This window comes from Pleurodeles waltl, chromosome 12 (genome assembly GCF_031143425.1).
Source record: "Pleurodeles waltl isolate 20211129_DDA chromosome 12, aPleWal1.hap1.20221129, whole genome shotgun sequence".
Lineage (NCBI taxonomy): Eukaryota > Metazoa > Chordata > Amphibia > Caudata > Salamandridae > Pleurodeles > Pleurodeles waltl.
The window spans coordinates 6,188,762-6,216,761 of NC_090451.1; the positions used below are offsets into that span (position 1 = coordinate 6,188,762).

The following is a 28,000-nucleotide window of genomic DNA, read 5'->3' on the forward strand; positions in this document are numbered from 1 at the left end:
CACCCATGGAGACCAACAGTAGCTCCTGGTTCAAAAACACAGCTGCCAAAGGCTCCATCCTGCTGAAGAAATGTTGGGTGGAATAAACGGGCAGTGTGGCCGTGTATATAAGACTTTGGGCCATATTTACAAGAAAGTGCTGCCTCACTAGCGGCGCGACACTTTTCTTGCAGCCCCCTTGCGTTCCCTCACGCCACCATGGTAGTGCCGTATTTACAATATGGCGCACCATTGCACAAGTTAGGGGCAATACCGTCATTTTTTTATGCTATGGAAACGCTATACTAGATTAGCATAAAAACAATTCCCTAATCCAGTACAGTGTTAACAGTCCCATTGAAATCAATGGGAACCTCATTTTAACTCCTGCTTCAAGCAGGCGTTAAAAATGACGCTAGAAATGGCGCAATGAAATCTTGTAGATTCCATTTCACCATTTTTAGCGACCCTCTAATGAGGGAACGCCCCTTTGCATACATCATGTATATATTATGCATGATGTGGCGCAAAGGGTTTACAAGGTGGGGAAACCTAGTTTGTGCCAACTTGTAAATATGGCGCTAGGGTAGTGGCCAGTTAGCGTCACATTTGCGGCAAAGATTTGGCAACAAATGTGGTGCTAAGGGGCGTAAGGGCCTTGTAAATCTGGCCCTTTGTTTTGGTTAGAGCAATTCAGGAGAGGACAGGCCCCCACTGTTTGGGCTTCATAAGCATGGAACAATTTTCATTTCTCTACCTGAACCATATCTAACACAGATTTAGGAACTATAAAAAACATTTTTTTTAATTTTCAACCCTCTTTTCCATCTAGGCTTCCGGCTTTCAATGGAGTTACTGATAGAACTCCTCTCTTCTCTCAGTGTGCAACAAATCCCTTTACAGGATGCTCTAGCAGTGGCAGCTGGCAACTATGGCAGTGGAGGGGCGGATGCGTAAAATAAATAGTTAAAAAAAAAGAAAAAGAAATAAAGTCACTTACTTGCTTGCGCAGACACGTCCTACGTCCCCCTCACTATGGTCTTCTTCTTTTCCTGATGTCATGTCCAGAGCCCCAGCTAACCTGCTTAACCAATCCTGGTGCTGCTCTCATACTGTTAACTGGCATGAGACAAGTGGCAGGTTTGAAGGGAGTGGTCTCTCTTGGCACTTCCGAGGGCACTGTAGCTTACTGTAGGCTCTCAACCCAGGTGTCTAAGGCAACGGGGTTGAGAGGTTTATATTGTGCATTTAAGGCTGGCTGTCGCAAGACGGCTGGCCAACGTGACAAGCGCACTATAAACTAGTGCACAGGCAGCCCACCGCTGCTGCCACCCAGCAGGCCCCGTCCCGTCCTGACACTTGGTTCAGGATGGGTTGACGAAAAATACACTGGTAATAAATTAACTTCATTATCATTTTATTTTCCATCTCTGGGGCATTTGTGGGGGAATTTTAGTGGGACGATGCTCCTCTGCTCAAATGGAAGAGTTCCCCCTGCACTCTGGGCCTGATTTAGAGCTTGCCAGTTGAGTTTCTCTGTCCCAAACATCTTATTACACTTGCATTATGTTCCATGAAACTTTGTAATAAGGCAGACAGGATATCGGTCATGTTTGTGAGGAGCACCACTCCACCAAACTGTCAGTCACGCCCAAAGTCTGTTTGCAGTAATTCCTGTTTGGGCATCTCCTGCTGGTGTCAGCAAATTCCGTGCAACCTGGGCTACTCCAAAACAGTATGTAGTGCTTCCAGGGAAAGGCTTGCCTCTTTTCAGGAACATCAGAGTTAATTTTAATCTAACACGTCCTACTTTTTTAATTAGAATAACCAACATGAAATGTAGCTGAATTCAGACAAGATTTACCAAAAAAACATTCCCGACGAGGATGGGATTCGAACCCACGCGTGCAGAGCACAATGGATTAGCAGTCCATCGCCTTAACCACTCGGCCACCTCGTCCTCTATAGTTGCGCTCACAGACTCTAAAATGACAATGTTATCGAACATCAGCGTGGTCCACTGTTTTGTTCTAAGAATCTTTTCTCCAGTATTAAGATCGAACAGAGTACTTACTTAAACCAGAATTCCCCAGTGCTGTTAGCATTGCTCGCTGTTTGCATCATCTATGTGAACGATCACACTTGCAACAGGTCTCTCTACACTGCTCCTGTAACTCCTCTTTCCGCCTCAGTGTACACACCCGCCATTTCTACTGATAAAATTTTCACAAATTGAAAGGCGCCTAGTCTCTTAAAACGCTCACCCGCTTCAGCGCGTATTGAGGGTTACGAGGCACTACATAAATACATCCACAAATCAGTGCAATGGAGCACCGCCGTTTTTTTGGTTTGGTGAGTACAGCGCCCACACTATTCTGTGTTAAGTCCTCTGTTCTCTTCCACATGTATAGCGCCAAGAAACCTAGTTCAGATATAGTTGTTCCTTGATAAGAGAACTTCCTTCTACCAGAATATGGGCCGTGCACTGATGGCTTGACATTTGATATGGCGCCATGACGCTAACTTCCTTATTAAGCGCTGCCGTGTTGAGAGTTCTGCTCTGACTGCAGCAAGGCGGCGCATGAGCCTGACTTCCTGTCCCGGGGCCGCACTGGGAAGCACCGGCCGCACTGGCATGTTCAGCCGCCACCCTGGGCCAAGCCTCAGTCGAGAGGCTATAACACGGAGCGGGGCGGTACGAGTCATAAGATGCTCTGTTCAGTAGTCAGTTTCAACAGAATACCTCAGCCTAAGCACAATACCGCAGCCTAAGTACAATACCGCAGCCTAAACACAATACCGCAGCCTAAGCGCAGTACCGCAGCCTAAGCGCAGTACCGCAGCCTAAGCGCAGTACCGCAGCCTAAGCGCAATACCGCAGCCTAAGTACAATACCGCAGCCTAAACACAATACCGCAGCCTAAACACAATACCGCAGCCTAAGCGCAGTACCGCAGCCTAAGCACAATACCTCCGCTTCAACATAATACCGCAGCCTAAGCACAATACCGCAGACTGAGCGCAGTACCGCAGCCTAAGCACAATACCTCCGCTTCAACATAATACCGCAGCCTAAGCACAATACCGCAGCCTAAACGCAGAACTGCAGCCTAAGTACAATACCGCAGCCTAAACACAATATCACAACCTAAGCGCAGTACTGCAGCCTAAGCACAATACCTCCGCTTCAACATAATACCGCAGCCTAAGTACAATACCTCAGCTTCAACAGAATACTGAAGCCTAAACACAATACTGCAGCCTAACCGTAGTACTGCAGCCTAAACACAATACCGCAGTTTAAGCACAATATCACAGCTTCAGCGGAATACCCCAGCCTAAACTCAATACAACAGCCTAAACACAATAACACAGCCTAAGTACAATACCTCAGCTTCAACAGAATACAGAAGCCTAAACACAATACTGCAGCCTAACCGCAGTACTGCAGCCTAAGCACAATACCGCAGCCTAAGCACAATACCACAGCTTCAACGGAATACCCCAGCCTAAACTCAATAACGCAGCCTAAGCGCAGTACCGCAGCCTAAGCACAATATCTCAGCTTCAAAAGAATACCGCAGCCTAAGTGCAATACCACAGCTTCAACAGAATACCACAGCTTAAGTGCAGTACTGCAGCCTAAGCACAATACCTCAGCTTAAACAGAACACTGCAGCCTAAACACAATACCACAGCTTCAACGGAATACCGCAGCCTAAACACAATACCACAGCTTCAACGGAATACCGCAGCCTAAACACAATACTGCAGCCTAAGCACAGTACCGCAGCTTAAACACAGTAACGCAGCCTAAACACAGTACAGCAGCTTGAACAGGAAAACACAGCCTAAACACAATACTGCAGCCTAAAGACAGTACCCCACTTAAACACAGTACCGCAGCCTAAACACAATACCTAAACTTCAACACAATACCGGAGCCTAATCACAATACCGAAGCCTAAACACAATACCGCAGCCTAAGCATAGTACTGCAGGCTAAGCACAGTACCGCAGCCTAAGCACAATACCTCAGCATATGCACAATACCACAGCCTAAGCACAATACCACAGCTTCAACAGAATACTGCAGCCTAAACACAATACCACAGCTTCAACGGAATACCACAGCCTAAACACAATACCTCAGCTTCAACAGAATACCTCAGACTAAGCGCAATACCACAGCTTCAACGGAATTCCGCAGCCTAAGCACAATACCACAGCTTCAATAGAATACTGCAGCATAAACACAATACGGCAGCCTAAGCGCAGTACCGCAGCCTAAGCACAATACCTCAGCTTAAACTGAATACCGTAGCCTAAGCACAATACCGCAGCCTAAGCACAATACCACAGCTTCAATGGAATACCGCAGCCTAAACACAATACCACAGCTTCAATGGAATACCGCACCCTAAACACAATACCTCAGCTTCAACAGAATACCGCAGCCTAAGCACAATACTACAGCTTCAACTGAATACCACAGCCTAAACACAATACCGCAGCCTAAGCACAGTACCACAGCTTAAACACAGTACCACAGCCTAAACACAGTACAGCAGCTTTAACAGGATACCGCAGCCTAAACACAATACCACAGCCTAAGCACAATACCTCAGCTTAAACACAATATCACAGCCTAAGCACAATACCGCAGCTTCAACGGAATACTGCAGCCTAAACAAAATACTGCAGCGTAAGCACAGTAACGCAGCTTAGCACAGTACCTCAGCCTAAGCACAATACCCTGCTTAAACACAGTACAGCAGCTTAAACACAGTACCGCAGCCTAAACACAATACCACAGCCTACCATATTACCCCACTTAAACATAGTACCGCATCTTAAACACAGTACTGCAGCCTAAACACAATACCGCAGCTTAAGCACAGTACTGCAGCCTAAACACAGTACCGCAGCCTAAACACAGTACCGCAGCTTAAACACAGCACTGCAGCCTAAGCACAATACCGCAGCCTAAACACAATGCTGCAGCTTAAACACAGTACCGCAGCCTAAACACAGTACCCCGATTAAACACAGTACTGCAGCTTAAACACAGTAAGGCAGCCTAAGCACAGTACTACAGCTTAAACACAGTACTGCAGCTTAAACACAGTACTGCAGCTTAAACACAATACCACAATTTAAATTTAAACACAGTACTGCAGCCTAAACACAATACAGCAGCTTAAACACAGTACCGCGCTTAAACACAGTACCACAGCTTAAACACAGTACTGCAGCCTAAACACAATACTGCAGCTTTAACACAGTACTGCAGCTTAAACACAGTACCGTAGCCTAAACACAATACAGAAGCTTAAACACAGCACCGCAGCCTAAACACAATACTGCAGCCTAGACACAATACCGTAGCCTAAACATAGTACTGCAGCTTAAACACAGTACCGCTTTAAGAGCACACTGTACGTTGAAGACAGAATGTGCTATTTTAAGAAGAGATGGGTTTGTGATAATCATAGATGGATAGGAGTTTAAGGACATATGAGAAGCTGGTCCTTTAAACGCAGTCAATCAATCGTTTGTAAAGTGCGCTACTCACTGGCTAGGGTCTCAAGGCTCTGAAGGGGGGGGAGGAAATTGCTACTGTTTGAATAACCAGGTCTTGAGGCGTTATCCGAAGGTCAGGAGGTCCTGGGTCTGTCGGGGAGGGAGTTCCAGGTCTTGGCAGCAAGGTGGGAAAAGGATCTGCTGCGGCTGTAGTTCGTGGATGCAAGGGGCGGTGGCAAGGGCGAGGTTGGCGGAGCAGAGTTGGCTGATGGGAGTGTGGAAGGTGAGTCGCTCGTTGAGGTAGGCAGGGCCAGCGCTGTGGAGAGCTTTGTGGGCGTGGATGAGCAGCTTGAAGGTGATCCTCTTGTTGACGGGGAGCCAGTGTAGGTCTTTGAGGTGGGCTGAGATGTGGTTGCGGTGTGGGATGTCGAGGGTGAGGCGTGCGGAGGCGTTCTATATACGTTGTAGTTTCTTCTGGAGCTTGGCCGTGGTTCCAGCGCAGAGAGCATTGCCATAGTCCAGTCTGCTGCTGACAAGGGCGTGGGTGACCGTCCTTCGGTGGGGATCCATCTGAAGATCTTGCGGAGCATGCGGAGGGTGTTGAAGCAGGAAGATGAGACGGCATTGACTTGCTGGGTCATGGTGAGCGATGAGTCTAGTTGGTCACATATATGGGTCGAACACGCACGCGCTCTGACATGTTGTAATCTATTGGTGGGCTTTTAACCATGTCTACCGCATGTCCATCACTATCACTGATTAATGGGCTTGCCTTTCAAAAATCCTTTTTATCATTGGTAAGTGCTTTACGTTTGTCCCTCCTTGGGGCAGTTCTGTTACCGCCTTGACCAACGACCCTGTTACATGGATAACTGCATGTTTGCGGATAAGTTTGACTGCAAGCAAACTTCTTTTACTTTTTGTGACTCTCCTTCGTGCTCATGCTGCCCGTGGAGCTTTGAATCGGCTTGCTTATGACAACTGTTTTACTTTTCATTGTCAATTAATGTAGCAAGAAAAGTTGAGTTAGGAATTTACAGTGCTAATAGCTCTAACTCGAGCAAACACAAGACCCATTGCATTGCAAATGCTTGTTTTTAACAGTATTTATTGCCACTATAGCACTAGGGTGATTTTCACCACTAGAAAGTGGAGGACTTTACAATGAATACAAAAGGTAAACATATAACCCTATATATATATATATATATATATATATATATATATATATATATATATATATATATATATATATATATATATAAGAGACACGGCTTACCTCTGCAGGTCCCATGTGAAGAAAGGGGAGAAGAGGTAAGTGCTGACATGAAAGGAAAAAAAGATGGATCTTAAGTAGACCTGTTTATTTGCGGAAAATGTGTGCTTGCATTCGGACCTGGACACAAGGATGAATGTTGTGCCAAAAATAGCAGAACATTGCTTTGACATAAACAACAGCACAAACTTCCTGTCCCCCCACATTGTTTTCTTGCTCCTTTGACCAGATGTTTACCTGGACAGATTCAAAATTGGCTTAATGCAATAATTTGGGGTATTTCTCTGAACAAGAGTAATGAAAAATGCTGGGAATGAAGCAACATTATGGTGGTGTAAACAAACACTTGCCCATGTCTAGTCTTGCGTGCCCTGCTCCAGGCAAGGGGCGCTGGATGAAAAGTGGATCTATTCAGGTAGAAGATCCCTTGCTTTTGGGCAGCACAAGGGAAACCTTGATTGAAAAGTTTAATTGCTTGACTCCAGGAATTCGAGTACTGAGTCGAGACTGTCTCCTAGTGTTCTGTAAACCACGTGCAATAATGAGCTTGCTTCCTGGTCAGCGGGCTTTCACAGGAATAGCAATTTATAGGAGATGCTGCAAACCCTGAAGGGGATTCAAGCCTCTCAGGGAATGGAGAAGAGAATGATCAGCAGAGAGCCTACAAGATCAGTCTTATTGGCACCACTGGTCTGCCCGGGAAGAGAAACGAAGAATGTGATGTCCACATCTGGCGATACACCAACAGAGCTATGTAAAAGGATCATTAAAAAAGATGTCTTTACATTTTTTTCAGAAGTTAAAGGATAAAACGGTTTGCCATTTTGTCTCATGTACACATTGCATGGGACAAATCTGGCTTAGGTCCTTTCATCTCTATTTTGGGAACATGTTGAGGAGAAAAGACATATGCCCAAATTTAAAGGATGGCCTTATGCTATCTAACACCATATTAGCGTCATTTTCCTCACAATAATGTTGCATTCGATTGCCAAAAACGCTGCATCCTACCTACAAAGTGGCACAATGCTTGCATTGCGCCACATTATGCATGCACCGTCCATAATGTATGCAAAGGGGGCGTTCCGGTGCAAGGAGGCCCGCAAAAATGGCGCAATGAAATCTACAAGATTTAATTGCACCATTTTTGGCGTAATGTTTAACGCCTGCTGAAAGCAGGCTCTAGAAGGACGCTCCCAGTGGAATCAATGGGCCTCCTTGCACTGTGTTCCACCAGTGTCAGAATTTTTGAGGCTAGTGGAGCAAAGCGCCACAATAGCATCAAAAATTGTGATGCTATTGTTCCTAATACAGCCATGGTATGCTGCTTCTTAAATACAGCACACATATGGTGGTGTTAGTGGGGCAAGGGGTGAGTGCAGGAAAAGTGGTACTTCACTATGTGAAGCGCCACGTTTCTTAAATCTGGCCATAGTGTTGTCTCCTATGGGCCAATCGTACATAGGGAGTGGAGCGTACGTCCTTCCTCAGCAGGGTGAGTTCTAGTCCAGTTAGTGTATATCTTTACTCCTCTTCCTCTGCCCACTGCTGTTTTGGTAGAGTCTTTCCTGATCTAACCTTCTCTATGCTCTCTGTTTCTCTTCCTTGCTTAAACCGAGAAGGCTGTACTGATGTGCACAGAACCACACTCCTCTTGCTGTAGGCTTACAGAGGTGGTGGTGGAGGCTGACCAGGTCTCTCTCGCTTCCATTGTTTCTGGAGACCAAGGTCGTCATTTCCCAAGCCAAAGATCTCAACCATGAAGAGTCACTGGAGTGTCCAGAGCACGCACACTTCCTAGATAGTGCCTGGGTGTTCATGAGGCTCACCAGCTTCCCAGTAACTCCACAGAACTAGGAAGCAAGGCCACAGTATGTCTAGTTACTGCCAAGTCCTGGCCAGTCAGGTGTTAAGTCTTGGGCACACTTTTTTACATTCCTCCATTGAAGGGGAGGGGCTTTTGCATACTAAGCTGTCCTAATCCTACAAATGCAAAAAGAACAGAGGATGGATGGAATGTGGAACGAATCAAACATTCACCCCCCCCGTCACAGATCTGGGTTTAATCCATCAGTTTTTTTGCTTGCCATGGTATTTCAGTTTGGACTCAACTATATGCAAAGCAGTCATGGAAACAGTCCAGCCCGACTGGATTTGACTGGTTCTGCATTCCATCTACCATTTGTGTTTGTTTACTTTTGTCACCATAAGTGCGCCGGGTATGCCACTCCGGTTTTCTGCCTGACCGCCCAATTATCAGTTTTCTGCTGGGACTGCAGACTATTCACCACAACATTGACGCCAGCTCGTAATCGAGACGGTTGCAATGCTGCGGTGCATTGGGTGCAGCAGTACCTGCCGTGCTTTTCACTACCCGGTACCCCGTCTCCGCCAGCCTTTGCATGGCAGTGGGATCGCCATGCAAAAGCCGGCGGAGAGGGGAGTGGTAATGGCAGATTAAGACCGCCAGCACCTCCAGGCTTTTGACTAGCGGAAACCTGGCTGTGCCAGCGGTCGGACCGTGGCCGCTCCGCCAGGGTCTTAATGTGGACACCGGACCGCGGCTTTGGCGGTGGTCCAACCTACGGGTGCCAGGGTCATAATGATGGCCTGAGTCTCCTTCACATTCCTCCAAGGTTTGCAATGATGGCTGAGTCTGTTGTAAGACAAAGTAACTTAACAGCTGAGTCTAACACAATAGGGAAATGCAGAGAATCTATAAGAACACACTTATTGTGTTTAATATATCCTGCTGCGGTAGCCATAAAAGCAGAGCAGTTTTCTTTGAAAATGTCTGCCTTGCATCAATCCCTGCTATCTTTCCGGGTACTTTTTCCATCTTGTTCTGAAAAGCAATGTTGATAAACCACCTTAATGCGCCAAAATACACTAATGCGAATACTGAATGGGACCTCGAGGTGTTGTGATTAATACTTGAAGATGGAAATGTGCCCTCTTATTCCTCTCTAGGTGCCAATATACATCCCGACAGCTGAGTAATATTTGCAAAAAATGCCCCTTCTTGCCACAACATAGGCATAATGCCGCATTTCTTCTCCTTTCCTTCTCTCCCCTGGCAAGAGGCTTCTTTCATCTCCTGATCTACATTGGGCTCTTCTTGCAAAGACATACATTCATCAGTTTTGATTACATGGGATATCCCTGATCTTCTTGAAAAAACTCTCCACTCTCCCGGCGAACTTTATGTTCGGCATCATTTTGCAATGTTAGTTGTATGACGGCTGTTGATGTAGTGGATCAGTTGCCCAATGATGATAAAAGAACTGATTTCAGTTAGAAAGCTAAGAACTCTGATTGAAAATTAAAGAGTAGCCCACGTCATGACATCTGTAATGAGATATGAGAGAAGAAGGCTACTTTAAAAGAATCTGAAGCAGAAAACTGGGGTCGTATTAGGAAATACATTTGACACTGTGCCAAAAAGGGTTGAAACATAAGGAGCTCTCCCCCAAACTTTTTTGGAACTGCTAGTGGCAAGGAACTTGCCAGAGCTATACTTCCTATTATCCATCATGTTCTTTCCATATAATTCTGTTTAGGAGGACCATGACTTGCTGTTGGGGGGCATCTGGAACCGAGCCGTACTGGACCAACCTTCCCCAATAAGTGTGAAACTGGTGTTAAGGTCCTTTTGTTCAGTTCAGAGAAGAACTGACCCGGCGGTTCAGGCTGGACTGTTCCTATTGGAGCAAGACCAAGACTGATTTGCATATGGCTGGGCCCCAAGTGAGCTGGCATAATGTGCAAAATAGCAATGGAACGGAAAGTGCATGAGTAAATATCATTGGCTGAGATTTATTCATGAGTTGATTCACATACTTTTTTTGTACTCAGTAGGGGAAGCATCATTAGTGTAGTCGAGATGGTTGTTGTAGTTTGCAAAGCAACTGTATACACATACAAGTCAACAGAAAAGCCTATCCTTGAACGGTTGTACCTAATTTACCCTGAATTTTATTGATGGCTTGAAGCACATGCTGAAGTGGGTTTTCAGACAGGTCCATGTGGGCTTGCAAACTGTAATGGCACCAATAGACAGTCAGGCTGTCAACTGAGTAATAAAGCATAAGCAGAAATAAACAAAAATAAAAGAACCAGATTGGAGGACCAAGTAAAGGAGCTCCAGTATAAGGGAAATGTTATCTTCAGGGGAACCATAAAGGGAAACAATTATAAAGGTGGTTGAACCAAGCAAAGCGGGAAACTACAGCTACAAGTCAAAACATGCTGCCAGATGTCTGCCCATTGCTGACAGAGGCCTAAATACTGACACTTACCCAAATGACTTGGAAGTCAACAAGTAACCCATGACGTGAGTATATGCAAAGGCATTGTGTTCTGGTGTATTCTGTTTGTGTAAGCCCAATTACCAGAGCCCTGTACTCCAGACATGTCATCCTTTTCTGCCCCTCAGGTGACTTAATGTACCTGAGCTGTCTAAATCCTAAAACAATCTTTGAGACTCACAGCTGCCACGTTTCCTAAGTCCTTGAATGATGTATTGCTCCAGTCCATGATTTTTACTTTTAATTCCAAAACTTCTAGTCCTGTTTCATAATTGGCTAAACAAGGCTACATTTCCCAGAATTCAATGCATGGACCTCAGAAACATGGAATGACTGGAGACTTCTTAATACACTACATGGCTTTCCGGATGTCAACAATGTTTCATACAGTTCATACTTACATTAATCACTCCCTGAGGCTGGTGAGATTATCTCCACAGCAGTGCTTTATTTATGCTTGTTGTTTCCAGTGCGGGGACCCAGCACTTATTTTTGAGGGCCGGCACTTATTTTTCTGCCTCAAGCATTTACTGCGAGCAGAAGACACATAACTGAAAGACGGAGGAAGAGAAAAACGAAAAAGCGTCACAATGGGAGAAAGCAAAAAGCTGCAAGAGTGAGCTGAAGTGGCAGGGGGTGTCTATAAATGGATTGAAGAGGCCCGAGATCAGTGCTTTAAATGAGCTGGTACAGTCCGCCACTGAGTACTGCCACTTTTTTATTTTGCGAGGGAGAGTACATACACTTCTCCAGAAAAACAAAATACTTTTAATTGGAGAGTACCGGAAACAAGCAGGTACTCTGGTACAGAGTACCTGCACTTCTATGTTTCCTTTCCAAGCACTGCCCAAGATGGATCCAGGATTACGTTGCCTCAGTATTCTGTGGTCGTACATTCAATTGCAGCAGCTGCATGTTTAAGAGGAGGGCTTTGGGCATCTGCACGTTTTTATTTACAAATATAGCACTGCTCCACAGTCATTCCTTTCACTAGGGGCAACATTTTTGTGAATAAATATGTGAGTAGGATACCCTGGCAACAAAATTGGAATAGTTATAGAAACTGCTAGGGTTCATGGATGCTGAAATACTGGACCGGGATAGACAGGTGGAGGCACAAATTATACATCAGTGATGATGATGATTGTAGTAGAATTTGGGATCAAATGAGTGCTAATACACTCTGCACAAAGTGTCCGGATGTGAGCCAACTTCTGCACAAGTTACACTAATTGAGATACACTATACATAGGGACGGGTGATTCGCTGAGGAGTGGCAGAGTATATCCAAACTTTGCAACACCACAAAATAAAATGATGGACAGGGTGTTGAACCTTTTCAAACACTCACCCCCAGTCACAGATTTAGGTTTAATTCATTGATATTTTGTACCATACGTCACCCCAGTTTGGAACGAGCCACATGCAAATCAGTCTTGACCCTGTTCCCCGTGGGAACAGTCCAGCTCGGACTGCGCGGCCAGGTCCTCCCTGGAGCGGAAACTGGCATCCTGGGACCGGTTTCAGGGTATCCCCCTTCATCAGCCAGGCTAGCGTGAATCTAGTAGTGCAGCTAGCACAGGACCCACATCTGGGCATTCCCTACCCACGAAGGGCAAACGTTGCTCATTTTTTACATATTTTTTCCTAACCAGGAACAAATTGATACATATTCTTACTTAGTGCAGAAGCAAGAAGAAGAAGCATTGGCATATCCAGCACGTCTGGCCTGGGTATGCTGGTGAAATGGTTTCTTATTTTTTTGCAAACATATGCCAAAACAAATAAAAAAACACAGTCACTTAAATGGGACTACTGTATGCTTCCAATAAAAAATACATTTCAGAAACATACGCCAGTGCGGATGTCTTACAAGTGTGTGTTTTTTAAACCAAATGTTTTTTTCAGTTGTGCCGCCATTTTACTATTTATTTGAGCGACAAGAAGAAATCATCTCCCCCAAACACTCAGATTGCAGAACTGGAGGCAGCTACAATGTAGCAACGTCATATGAACAGTGTAACAGCGAGTTTAAAAAGGTGAAAGGAATACAATGTTGCCATTTATAAAAGCGACTTGGAAAAGTTGCGCCTGCTGTTACAAGTTCAGGCAGTGCTTGAAGTGGAAAAGCAGAAGTGTCGGTTCTCTCCAATTAAAAGTATCACGTTTTTCTTGAGAAGTGCAGGTACTCTCCCTCTCAAAACAAAAAAGTGCCGGTACTCCGTACCGGACAGGACCGGCCCATTTCAAGCACTGAGTACAGGGCAATGCTGCAGACATTAGTGCCGCCGGTCTAACGTGGCATCGCCGTTACCAGAAATGAAGGGTGGCAGGCAGGAGTCGTGGCTGAGTCCTTAGTCTCACGGGATGTCCTCTCTGGCCCCGGCCTTCTACGGAGCGCCTTTTGGCACAATCCACTCATTCAAGGACTCATCCCCAGATGTGCTTTTGCTTGTGCTACACAAAGTCTGGTTGCTTTGTCACCTCTAACGTCGCTTTATCTTCCGATCACCCCCCACGACCACAGTACAAGGTTTCTCACTCTTCCCCCCCGGGACAAACACCCCGGTCCCTTTCTAAACTTCCAAGCAGAGTTCTCATGTTTTCTATTGGAGCAGCTAGTGCCCCAGGCGAGGGCGTCAGACCCGAGCACCATATGTACAAATATATGTGGATTTCATTTAAATAATAAGGGCGGTAGAGGGCGCCACTGCGGCCTGGGGGCGGAGGAGGAGGAGGGACAACAGAGGCGAGTGCAGCGTTTACACAAGATCTTCTCAGTGTTAGGCAAGGAGGTTTCTGCTTGCGGCTGCCAAACCACTCAGCTCCGGAGCACATCACATCTTTCCTGGGGGGGGGGGATGTGTTACACCCCCCTAATACATAAAGTTTGTGATAAATAGTTGGGAGCAGGTGCTTTCAGTCGGGTATGGTGAGGCGCCTGTCACCTGGGGTTTGAATTGTTAAACGCCCCCCACCATTCATACCGACCAATCTACGCCCCTCTGTCCACTCGATCCTTTTTGAAAATCTGAAAGGTGAAAATCTGACCGCCCAGCAAATCGAGCTGTTTGGTCACTTGACGAATCTTCGATGGGTGAAGTGGAAGAACAACATCTTGGCCATAATTTCCGGAGGCCTTTGACCTGCTAGAAGCACACTCCATCCAGCTGCGCTACCGGGCCGGCTAATATGCACAGCGCTTAGAAGCGGCAGAAGTGCCGTATGCATGGGTTTTTAAAATATATTGTTATTATTAATAATACTACATAACTAAAGCACCGCAAGAAACAGAATGCACAGCCGAGCGTATTTTATTTCTTCTAATATGTGGCTGTTTCAGTCACTCGGCCTGCACAGCATCGAAGTGTGGGTGGACCCTGTCTGTGTGAAGGGGACTCGCCCCCCAAGGTAGGCTCCTCTTCATCCACACACTGACACCCAGGCGGCGAGGGAGCTCCTCCAAGGAGCACCCTCAGAGGAGTAGCAAAGGCCCCCATCCCTCCGACACTAGGACGGTGTATCTGGCGCAGAAGCAGCCTGCGTGCTTGGCAGGTGGCACCCCCGCACCCCCCCTGGGCCTCGCAGGCTCCCCCTTACGTGTGCAGGGCCGAGAGCGCCCCCGGGGCTGGGGGGGGCTCTGGCCGGCAGCAGGATGCGCACCCTGGCCTCCTCAGGGTTTCTCCTTTGTGTGTGGAGAGACACCTGGGGGGTGAGCGGGGGTGGGCATGAGTGGATGGCGCTGGGCACACGTGTGAGTCCCTTCGCGCTCTGAAACGAGCGGGTGTCTAGGAATAAACTCTGTCCTTCCCCAGACTCATGTATGTGAAGGCGCAATGTGGGCAAATGCGGGGGTCACGAAATCAGATATGTGGTGTCCCAGGGACAGCATAACCATGACGTCAATAGTTGTCTGTAATGTGGTGAAAAAACGAGTAACTACTCGCGGTTCTACTTCTTAATGTTTGCAGCAGCGCCACATAAACAAGGCGAACAGTACAAAACAACTTCCAATCTGAGGGCGGCCCTGACACTTCACAGCTCATAAATCCGTCACGTTACGGCAGAGCCCAAGTAGCTCGCCGTGATCGTATAGTGGTTAGTACTCTGCGTTGTGGCCGCAGCAACCTCGGTTCGAATCCGAGTCACGGCATTGCGGGTGGCAATGTCACGGCAGTTGGGCTTCACTTTTGCAATCATTATTTAGAACTCAGTAATTGTGATGGCGTTTACAGACCGAAAACTCAACTTCTATGCACGTTGTATGATATGAGTTCACAACGCCATGATGTGGAACAAAGCTGATTATAACACTGTAACTAACGTGAAAATGTAAATAAAGTGACAAACTTATTAATGTTTTTTTTCTTGTTGCATTTAGGTTACGTGCCACTTTCAGAATAGAACCAATATTTTTTTCTTCAAATTGAGGTGGCACCATGAGAACGCAGCCATGGACAGCATTTAACTTTAAGGGGGTGCTGCAGTACTAAGCACTAACAATAGATCAAGCTAGAGCTGCTTCTGGGACTCATTTTCAGTAACAGTGCATCGGACCTTTCATACATACAAATCTTTTCTGACTCAGTCGTATATTGTCAAATCGGTACAGAAATGTTGAGTAAAACACACTTTCATCTCATCAGTCGTACATTGTTGTATTGGTACAGGAATTTCGAGTGAAGCACACTTTTATGTGATCAGTAAAATGTACCCAGACTTTGAGCCTTTCAGGCGGTGTGTTTTTGTTGACTATAAGTCCTACAGTACTTGACGTGTGATGCTCAGACTCAAATTCTCCTTGTTTGTACCTTTAACATCTGTCTAAGCAGTTATATTGAAGGGTAGAAGTCAGTCGCTGCTCGTGCTAATTGAAAGGTGCAGGGTGGCGCGCGCATGCAAGGGGGAAGAATTAAATTAAATACAAAATAATAAATAAAACAACACTTACCTCCGCTCCCGCACCGCTCCTCTGCCTCCTGCCGCCTCGCTGCAGGCAGGAAGAGGCTCCCAGCCTGCCTTGCGCCAATCCTGATGCTGCTTAGAGCAGCATCAGGATTGGCTGGGAGCACCCAGCCAGCGCGCTCCCAGGCAGACTGGAAGCCTGTGCTGGCTCTCTCCAGCCCAGCAACCGTGATACTGGGCTGGAGAGAGCCCCATGCACGTGAGTGTTTGGCTGGCCCTAGACGGCCGGCCAAACACACATGCGCTCTGCACTCCCCCTCAGTGCACGTCACACCCTGGACCGCCCCTTTTCCCCAAAAACTATCATAAACACAGTTTACGATTGTTTTTTGGGAAAAGGTTTGCAGCTGCCGCAGCTGGCTGGTAGGCAACGCTCCTCCGCCTCTATGTAGGAGCCACCCCTGGTAGAAGTGATGGTGAGTGAAACATTTTTCATCCAGTGCTTAATTTGAGCCGCTGGTTTCCGGTGCTCAACACCTGCACCTAATTGTCAACCCCAGGGATTAATGACAGTCAGCCACACGGTGGCGCTGTTTTTCACTAGAGAAGGGCACAACAATAGTTGTTTATTAATTCAATATACATTAACAATGACTGATACCTGCCACTCAAGCCACTCTTATAGCTTTTGAGCCCTGAATAATCTGAATTGTCACACTTGTAGGGTGTGATGGTTGGTAGTTGTTTTGGTACCGACATCAGCAACACTGGCAGGGGCAGTAGGTGCTGCAAGATGCAGTGGTCTCCTGACAAGGCCCCGGCACTTACTTAATACAAATTAAGCATTGACTTCATCAAGCTACCTCTGGGAATTACTGAAAGTCACAGTTTGCACATTTTTATGTCTAGGCCACATACAGCTTTAGAGATTTGGAAAGACCTATTGTTTCCAGTTTGCAGATTGGGCTTTGGGTCAACCCCTTGTTTATGGATGAATAGTCTTGCTGTCTAACTCACATCCTTCCTCCTGATTCTGTCTTTCCGCTCTGTTCTTGTGCTTGTCCCACTCAGGAGCATTTCCATCTCACAGAGTTCTCAGTGGTTGACTTGTAGCCTTTCACTGCTGATAGAGCTTTCATTTAGGAAACTGCTTTTTAATTTAACTTCTAGCTCTCAATGGGAGTGCATGTGTTTTTTTGCTCCCACTCTAATGTGCTTCTTATTTATTCGCGATTCCTTTACCCTTTGTGTTAGTTCCCTCTTTACCTCCTACAGCTTGTCCATTGCTTCCCTGCTCTGGCTTGCTCATTTCTTTTAAAGAATCTCCCTGCTCCTTCATTATTTTCTTTCTCAGTCCTGTCCTGCTCAACTGTTTTTTAAATACCTCCATTTGAATTTGCTCCGCTTCCCCTCCTTGCATGTCATCTCCTTCTAATGTGCTCATGCCTGTGCACCCACCCCTACTCATCCCTTCAGCTCTCTCACATTTGTAGATAAAACAGGCTTCGTTAGCCTTTATTCTGTTTTACCATTGGTGCATATTACCACTTTTCTGCAGCTTATGCTCTTCTGCTGGCGGCCTGACACATTCCAAAATTTTATATCACTGTGGTCTTGGTACTCTATCCTCCTTTGGGAGTAATTGTATTGCATCATTTATACAGAGCTTTGCATGATATGTAAATAGGGCTTTAGAAATGATTATGGAACGTCTTGCCTCACCACAAGGAGAATGGACAGTCACTCCCCTTTTCACTCTTTGGATGGTGTGTGTGTGTGTGTGTGATGAGCAGTAATATAGGTTAAACCCTTATTTATGCATGAGCAGCTCAGTGTGTTGTTTCTTTAATAAGTGGTCAAGTTTTAAGGGTAGGGATGTGCTCATTAACCTTGTTTACTTAGGATTTTATAATGATCTCAGTGTGGTTCAATGTGAATAGGCAGATTTCAGTCATTAGGTTTTTAGAGCTTTCAGCTCTTTCCCATCAATTTCATTTGTTGTCACTTGTAGTGTTATGAGGGCAGAGTGGTGCTAGTGACTGTCATCATGCTTTATTCCATGCATCATGGACCCCTGCCTGAACTGTGGCAATGGTTGTTCAGATGCTTCAGTAGTCTCGAGCTTCTGTTGGCTTGTGTATACAAAACATCCAGGCGTAATAGCGCCAATTCTTATTTTTCTCAACAAGTGTGTGTGAGAAAGTGGTTTATTAGTTGGTGTAGATTGGTGTCTGCTATGGGTACTAAAGTTGTTAGCTCCAGTTAAAGGTTTCAGTAATTTAAATCTGAGGTGAGACTCTCGTAGCTTTGAAACAGCCGCGGACAGGCTTATTTGCAGGAAATATGTAAAGCATTCAAAAGTACCAAAACAGTTAAAAATTCAAAATCACAATACAATAACAATTCCATCCCAATTTATAAAAATAGAGTAAAATCTAAATAACAAAATTACACAAAAATGACAAAAAACACAAGATCTGTCACTTTTTTAAGGTTTAAGAGAAAATAGCTCCAAGCAGTGCAAAGCACAAGGTGTGGTCAATAGTTGCGTGACACCAGGACCTAGGTATGATTTGAGACCGACCATGAAGGGACATGGGTAGACTAAAACAAATAGATTGGTCCCGCTAGAGCACAGAAGTACGGAAGCTGGAAAAAGTTTATAATCTGAAAATGAACTTTGCCGTTCTTCTGAAGAAAGAGTGTTCTCCACAGGGGGCAAACCTGAAATTCAGTCTGATGCCATGGTTCTGCTGGTCAAATACCTTTCACAGTCAGCACCCTGGAGCAAAAGGTTTGAAAAAAAAATCTGAAACTTCTTTTTTTGCTGAAACAACCACAGGAGTACACTTCTAAACCACCCAGGACCTCAAGGGGAGCGCTTAGAGACCTCAGGTTATCAGAAAGAAGCTAACAGCAAAATCAATTCCAAGGATAGTTGCCACTGGTCAGCTGGAATCATTCACAGAAAGGTCATTTTCAGCTTTTTTATGTTTCTAGAGCTACCCAGGGGATCAGCCTTCTGATCCTTGGGGATTTTCAGTCCTTGTATTTCAAGTGGAAGGATGTCCAACTCCCTCAGCACCTTCTCATAGGTCACAGATGCCAAGTGCAGCAGATTTTGTCTGGCCAGTATCCTTTTGCAAGTCCAGCAGTGTTCTAAGGAAGGGTGGTTGAGAATCCAGTTTTGCAAGGTTCAACAAGTTGTGGGTGGAGGACACCCGAGAACACTCCTCATTCCTATCTGACCAAAGCAGTAAAGGTTCCCATACCCTGCAATCAGGACAAAAATGCTATGTGTCAGGGAATTTCGAAGATAGTAGAAATCTTTGGCCACACTAAACTTTGGATCTGGGGCCTAATGATGTGTGTTGGAGGTGAATCATGGTAAGTGTTTTCCCACCTCGAACTCCAAGTTCCAACTTGAAGCAGGTACTGTACCCATAACAAACCCAGCGACAGATGTCTGGTAGGACAAAAGCAGAGCCATTCAGCAACCAGACAGTCAACACACAGAATTATCTTAGCGTCCTGTTTATCACCTTTGAAGAATGAAAAACATTTACAAGTGGTTCAGACAGACTTTGTGGTAGTTTGACTCTTGCTCTAGGCAAGACTGCTGGTTTAAGGATGACAGTACTTATGTTTGTAGGTGACTATGCCAGTCCTACTACAAGTCTCAGTTATCATCCCAACCCTCCCGGCTCTCAAGCAGTACCTCACCAAAAACCCAAAGAGTAAAAGGTTATTTGTTGTTGCCTTTACGCATGGACTCAAAAGTGCGACATTCCAGGGAGTGCCAGGGTTAAACGGAGTTTACCTCTTTCTCCCATGAACAACATGTCTCAATCAAACACAGGCAATGAAAGAGATGCAGTAAAAGTCTTAATAGGTTTTTATTAACAATACTGCAACCTACGATAAGTTGCATGGGCTGCAATGATTAGGATAATGAATAGTGCAAGAAATAGAATTGTAAACACAAAAGTCATTAGTACAAAGACCCCCAGCATCTTTCAATAGCACGAAGTGACATGAGATATAAAGTATGTCCTAATGCCCTAATAAGGTGAAGCTAATCCCTAACCTAATGAGAGCTAGGCATGTTAAACCTAATCTGCCAATGTGGTGCCCATGAAAAGAGCCCCCAAACCTCGTTACCTTGGAATGAGGTCTCTAAATCAGACTCCGTGGGGACACAAAGACTGGGTCAGCGTCAAGGTGATGTGCAGCATCGATAGCAGTGATTGCATCTGGTCGGAATCCCTCTGACTATCTGTTTGTGTGAGATGTACTTATACAGATCCGATCAGACCCCTGACGTAGGTCTGTTCCCAAACAATAGATAACAAGACATGCTTGGGACAGCAATTTATGTAAACAATTCCCTCAAAGGCGCAAAGAGGGAAAGTACCTAATGTGAATACCTACAGTTTGTTTATCTTTGTCGCTTGATAGTGACGCCTTCACACAGTGGCACTGATAGCGTGAAACTAAAACATTGGCCTAACTAGAAACAATGCAGCCATCTTGGAAAGATATAATTAAATACTTGAACTAAAACAGGGCAAACTAAGTAGGGTAAAAGTCACTGGGTGACGGGGGCATGAGTCTACAAGCCATAAGGCTAAGCTAACTTTTGCTTCCCATTTAAAACAAGATAGGATTTACTACAACTTGTTAAGCAGGATTTGACACTAGGATGTCAACAGGAGGAACACAGCCCTGCCATGCATATTATATTGAGTTCAGAAGAGTCATCTCTTTCCTTTCATGTCAGCCTATTGTGTTCTCCTGGGAGGAATTTGCATCACGTCCACACTTTATTCAAGGCTGTGCACTAACTGAAGCTGGAGAGTTACTGCAAATTAGCCTCCTGAAAGCTAATGTGGGCAAAGGTGACTTTCTAAGTTAGCAGTATTAGTATATTTTTCTTAACTCTGTTTTTCTATATAGGGCAGATAGATTTGTCACAGTGAATTACCTTTCAGGCCTTGTCATTGTAGCAATATGTTAACAGTGATGTTCTACATCTCATACTTTTGAATACCCTGCACCCTATCTTGTGGGCTACAACGCCTAGATAGTAGGGACTTACTAATATTTAAAAGAGAGATTTTTACCTGTTAAAAATAGTGATTGCAACAAGTTGCCCTGCAGGGTTTAACTGTAGCAGTCTGAGTACAATGGTAAGCCTGAAGCCATGTTTTCCTTGTCACAATGAGTGCTGAAATCTCCAGGTGACATTTAACCTTCTGTGCTATAGATACAATTTCTGCACACATATTGTGGCCTTATAGGAGAGGTAACTACACTATTTAGGGTTCAGCCATTTTTCACATGGTTTAGTGGTCAAAGTGCATACACTGGGCACTGGACAGTAGAGGTCCAGTGCACAGTGTCTAAAAACAGCAATAAAATTCAGGAAAACCATGGCTTTACGCTTGCAAGAAAGGGGCATTTCCCCACAGGGGGACACCTTTCACTATGTGTTTTGAGGGCTGTCTGAGCCTTTGCTTTCATTTGTCATTGGGGTGATTGGTGGCACTGGAGTCCTGTCACTGCTTTCATGTGCAGAACCTCTGTTAAGCAAGTAAGTGTTTTACCTCCACTACGCAAGTAAACAGCATCAGCCCAGTCTCTCTGCAAACCTGCCAAGTCAGTGATACAGCTCGGACTCCTGTCCCTACTTCACAGCTCATTCCAGGACATCTCCTGAGCCTGCTCCCCAAACACCCATCCCCACCCTCGCAGCCTCGAGCTTCCCTGCAGGGAGCCACGTCAGACGCCACCACTAACCACCCAGGCAGGCATGTGTGAGAGGGAAGGTTGGTACCTGGGTGTATTGTATCCCTGTGACAACATACTGCAGCCTCCTTGGACCAGGGCACATGTTTGAACCACTTTAAGTCATGAAATGGATGTGTGGTCGGAGTTTAAATAGAAACCACCATCATCTCTTTAACGGATTACATGCATATCCCCAGTGGCAAAAGGACCAACCTGCTTCTGAGAACTGCCTGAGGATTGGGCGCCGAGGCTTTACATGGAGATGCACAGTACAGGGCAGGACACTGGGCGTCCGCGGAGAATTATTGCCCAAACTGAATGCAAATACTTCACGCCTCGCCAAATAGGTTTAATCACAAACCAGGGTCACTCATCGTTTTATTATATAGTTGGAAGGTTTTTTTTAAATGTATAATGCCTAAGATGCCTGTTCAGGCCTGTCTTTCAGACAGCTTTAGTTGTCTTGCCAGACTATTGTTTTTTTTTTTTAAACTGCATGATATATATACAAAGAGGAGCATTTGATCAGCAGGTTTCATCCAGTAATAGGTTGAAATGTCATTCACAATATACATCTGCCTGCAAAATAATAAAGCGTGGAGTAACCGTTCAGCCCACTTTACCCATTGCCTCTCTTCCCTCTGAGTGACTGCCCTGAACAAGTGCACATCCTTCCCCTTCACCTCAATGTAGTCCTTTCAACACGAATGAAAAAAGATTGTTCAAAATGCATTTATTTATTTGTTTTTGTCTTAACATTTAATGCCCGCTATTTATTTTGCCTGTGCCTCGGGCTTCCCAGTTAAATGGGGATTTGTTTTCCATTAGCTTTTTAATTTGCTGTTGTAAAATTAGTTTAAATAACATAACAGCAACATTGTTACTGCTGCACAATGAGTGCTAGGTTAGGCTGTAATTTATCTTTGTCTTTATAAAAATATTAATACTCAAAAAATGCATGGGACAGCTGGAAGGCTTGTTATTTAAAACCACTACTAGCAAAATAGACACATCATTGAGTGTGTTTTTCAAATGTAAGCCTTTTAGTGCAAGCGTGTGGTGGGCATATTTAGGTGGCAGTATATTTATTTTTCTATTTACTTTTTGGACATATGTTTTCATGATATTCTTTTGAATAACCATCACACCAGCCTACCAAGGTCAGACCTACTGGCTGGTCAGCAGTTGCTTCAATGATGTAGCTGCACTTCTTTGAAAGGTATGCAAATGAACAAATGCTTCTAATATTGGAACTTTCAGAAGATATGTCTGAAACATTGTTGTTTGTGCCGCTTAACCTGATGAGTTTTATTCTTCCTGAATAAGTCAACCAAGTAAAATAGTGAAAGGACTTCATAGAAAATAAAAGGCTGCACTGAGTTAATGAAAACAATATTTAGCCCAGTAGGATACTTAAACCATATAACTGTCTGCCTAATTAAACTTTAATGGGGTAATTAGTTTCCAATAAAAGCTGTTGATATTCTTAGGGAGGCATTAGCATTACTTCCAATAACTCTAATCTAAAGAGAGCAGGTGGTTCCATTCTCGGCAGCTATCTAACTCAAATAAGTTTTGGCGAAGCCAAAAGGTATTCACAGGCAACACCTGTTGTCTTTACCAGTGCTTGTTATAAGAGTTTCTATCAGGTAGGAGGAGGAGCTGCAGGCTTTTTCCACATAAAGTAGCTTTGAACCGAATTAAGGGGATATAGGGGGTTATTCCAACTTTGGAGGAGGTGTTAATCCGTCCCATAAGTGACGGTAAAGTGACGGATATACCACCAGCCGTATTACGAGTTCCATAGGATATAATGGACTCGTAATACGGCTGGTGGTAAATCCGTCACTTTTCCGTCACTTTTGGGACAGATTACCACCTCCTCCAAAGTTGGAATAACCCCCATAGTGCTGGGATTGGACCAATTGGGAGAGCTCAGGATTGGGAACATGCATCTTTTGAACACCACAAATGGTCAGACCTCCCACCATGACAGCAGAGTGTGGGATTTCTTTCGTGTTTTTTTGCAGGTCCTGCCTCCTGCAGTGGGATGAACAACTCTTCTTAAAGGTCTACGCTATTCCATATGTGAGTCCCCATTCTAAGTACACTGTTCTTGGATGGTATTTATGAGATGCAGCATTAGGTCCACATTTCAAGAGCTGCACATCATTCGAAGTTGTGAAACCTCAAATGTTCTGGTATTTTCCTACAACATTCTTCATGTTAATTTTGGGAAATCTATGTGGAGTAAATGTGATGCAGTATTTACTCTCTACTTTTCTTTCTGATTTGGGCTCAAATGTCTGTTTCCACCGGAATGAAGATAACTGTCCAGATGAGCCTGAGGGTTATAATATTCTTTCTAAACAAAAAAAACACAAAAAAACACAAAAAAACACAACAAACCCACTAGTAAGATCAAGCAGAAAAATAAAATAATCAGCCCAAGGTGTTGATGTAATATCTAGCCGAGGCACAGAACTCCAGTGGTATTGGGAGCACTGATCTCTCACATTAAATCAATGTGCACCTTCACCATCGCTGGACTAGTGTCAATGGTGAACACCACTGTTCTGGTTTGCAGAGGTTACATCTACCGCCTTCTCGAACAGTATCCTTTTCGTCATCTGAATCACAGAGATCTTGCAATAGTCACACACAAACATCAGATGGACGTCATACCATCTGAAACTTTTCTAAGTTGATATTTTATTTCCTTGACTTCGGTGACTGTCAGTGGTTGAGGCTCAAGTGGAATGCAGAAACTTTTAGCTCAAATGACTGTTCTTGATCAATAAGTTGACATTATAAGTCCATGTTGGTGGCTCATATGGTTGCTCTTCATCCAGGTGCCTTCTAGTTATGCAATGTCTATTGGTGTTAGGTCAGAGGAAAGGGTGGCTGGGAGTAGTACCAACCTCGGACGCATCATTATGGTGTAGGGAGGCTCACATTTGAAAGCTGAGTTAGAGTATATCACTATAGCTGCATGAATCAGTATAGCGCCATCCCAAGTTCTAGTTTATAGGGAAGGGAGCCTACCAGCAGCAAGTCGGCACCAGTTCATCCATTACATTCTAGTAAATGTTGTTCATATTGTTACCAAAATACTCACAAGTAGAAAAAGGTTTGCTACTAGTGTCGGTGCTGCCGGTCATAGCATTTCTGAACATGTTTTTCTGGGTTCTTACTTGTCTTTAGCAGGAAGTACCATGCTGTTTTGCAGGTGGTTGCAATGCTGCTAGCAGCATGTCAGGTAAGGTAGCATTCCAAAGCATGCAAGTACACCCCAATGATCAATCAAGTTACTCCCAGAGGAGCTTTTAAGGAGCAGAGATCATGATGCAGTGCATGCATGCTACCACAGAGGCCCTCTTGCAATTAAACCATTCCTAAAGTCCACAGACACTATCTCAACCACAATCCACTACACCTAGTAAGAATTGGCCTGCCTGCTCTCTCTGCTCTATCTGAGCTTTGAATTTCTAAACCTAGAAGAGCCACTTCATGAAGGCTACCCTGTCCCCTTTATTCTTTGGACTTATCGTCCTTAAACCCTCCTCCCCCAAGCCTATAAGAAAAGTCCAGAACACACTCTTGAAACCCCTTCGTAGTACCCGGAAAAAACAATTTTAAGAACTCTTCTACTCCAGCTTCACCTGAGCTACTATACTCAATGAAGCAAGTCCTAGAACCTTTGTCGAATGACCTACCAAGAACCTTCCCACCCCAGATGTAAACAGGAAGTCCTAGTATTCACTATGTCCTTGCCTGAGACTCAAACCCTAACCATAAAACTAAACCGTGATATAGATAGTTGGCCACGTAACATGCCTTCCTTGGATGAAAGCCTTTTGGATAGGATCAATCCAAGTTACTGTATTTTGTGGATCCACCTAGAACCAGTTGGGTCTTGCTTTGAACCAACATCTCTGCAACTCAAGGCCTTTCAGAACAGCTGGGTTAGTGACAGAGTACCCTCCAGATTTCACCTTCCACTGTGGAGGGTTGAGGCTGTGGTGTCTGCAGACGATAATCCTGTGAAACTACAGCAGATGTGAAAGGGCAAAATAGTAGCAACCATGATGAATGGAAAGGATGAAGGAGTTACTGCAGGTTCGAGGGATACTGGTGTGGTCTGAGAAGAACTTGAGACGGGCCAGGTGCACTATAGTACTAATGTTTCAACACGTTTAAGAATTTCAGTTTCTCATCCTTGTGTAAACTAATGTGAACACTAGTCCAGAGTTGGGTTTCTTTTATTGCAAATCATTGATAATTTGCTTAAAAAGACATCTGCATAGTTTTAGCAGAAGACTGGATCCTAAAGGCCTATTTACCAGGATCTTAGGGACTAACCTAATGCACACTTGGGGAAGGCCTATTACCAGGATCTTTCTAGGGACTAACCTAATGCACACTTGGAAAAGGACCCCACTCTCTCAGAAAGCCCTCACAGTACTGGAGACACAGTAAAATCAAAAGCAATTTTACCATTACCCTGAGGTAAATCCACCCAAGTACTGTCCAGTTAGAAGTTGAAGTCCATGAAATATCTGATTTATGAAGTGTCCAATGGCTTACAAGAATTGTCATTCTTCATCAAATAACATAGCAGAGATGTCAATGAGTAATGTATTTAAAAAAAATAATAGTATCTCCTGTATGAGTGAAACAAGATGTAGTAATAAACAGGGAATGGAGATTTTTTGCCTAATACCAACCGGATTTGATTTTAAATATATTCCAACACAATACAATTTATATCACAGATACCTACAATTTAACATAACAGACTGATGTTGATCTAATGTCTTACGGCTTTGTGTGTTTTAATTCTTGTTTCGTGGAATGGTGCTTTTTGGAGTTATGCCACTTTTCTTCTGTCTTTCTCGAATAGTCTAGCTCTCCAAGCTTGGGTCTTTGGTCCATGTAATTATATGAAAAACACATCAGAGGGTATTTAGAAAGACTATATTCACCCTAAATAGGTCAGATATCATAGGACGTTCAAAATATATAATGCCTGCAAAGTAATTTTGTCTGTACTTCAAGCTTTGGGCAACACAGTTCACATTCTTACACAATCCAAAAAGAGGAACCAAAGAGGCTAACAAAATTGTTAGTGATATTCTATTCTGAGCTCCAGCAAAGAAATAAAGAATTACATTTTCCAAACCAAATAGTTTTAAAATATCCTCTACCTGACATATGTCGTATCCCTCAAAGCTAACTTTGGAGGCTATATTACAGTACTTTTAGATGCAGTTGTGAAGTTTTTCTGCCAAAGGTCTACTATCCCAACTATTGGATTGGATTGACAACCAGAAAATTTAAAAACACATTAGCTGGACTTCTAAACTTTAATTTGTTAACTAGGAGGGTAATGAACATGGAACACACTTGCTTGTACGTGGTCTTTCTATAACTTCCAATTGCATTTGACATGATCTACAGTTCCTGTTGTGTACTAAGCTAAGGTCCTTAGAATCTGTAGGGCCTCTTGGACCCTATCATTAACTTATAGAAAGAAACACAGGGTACACAGGAAATGTTTACAGTATTTAGAGTTTGGTGAACAGGGTACTCCATCAAAACATGATAGATGCCTCTTACAACACATATAGAGTGCTTCTAGGAATTAAAGCAGGTTCTACGCTGCTAGTCCCGATGCAGTAGGAGTAAAGACGTAAGATAGCAACATTCGAGAATTACTGAGACGTTACTAACATTAAAATGAATTATGATAAGTCAAAGGTTAGGTCTTTGATGTAAAATTGAGCACCAAGATGTGACTCCAAAACTTGGCACAGTAGAGAAAGTTCTTACATTTTGGTGTTTGCATATTTACTTTGAGAGCATTTGTTAGTGTTCTGCACTCAGCTTAATGGACTCCTTAAGGCTTCCATCGGGTACGGGGAGGAGGGGGAAACACATGTTGATGCCATTGTTAAAACACATGGAACCTATGTATCTTCAGTATTAAGCTATAGTGATGGGTTATGGGCCATGAGTGCAATGGCGCATTTATTGAAGACTGAGCTGTGGAATTACACATAACGTAAGATATATAGTTAGCAGTAGGGAAACATATTAGATCTAATAACCTGGATGGAGACGCACTGCATGTGCATCAACAGAAGATTCTTGTTGGGGGGCAATGAGTTATGTAGCACATTTTTGGAGTTTCTTAAAAGATATAACTCGGCCAGAGATT

General features: G+C 44.3%; 2 non-coding genes across 2 annotated transcripts; one reads left to right on the forward strand and one right to left on the reverse strand.

The window, feature by feature from the left end:
* Positions 1–1,857: 1,857 nt before the first annotated feature.
* Positions 1,858–1,939, reverse strand: TRNAS-GCU (transfer RNA serine (anticodon GCU)). The gene has a single exon. It is a non-coding gene; the product is annotated as a tRNA-Ser (tRNA).
* A 13,227-nt stretch (positions 1,940–15,166) lies between these two features.
* On the forward strand, positions 15,167–15,238 carry TRNAH-GUG (transfer RNA histidin (anticodon GUG)). The gene has a single exon. It is a non-coding gene; the product is annotated as a tRNA-His (tRNA).
* The last annotated feature ends 12,762 nt before the right edge of the window (positions 15,239–28,000 follow it).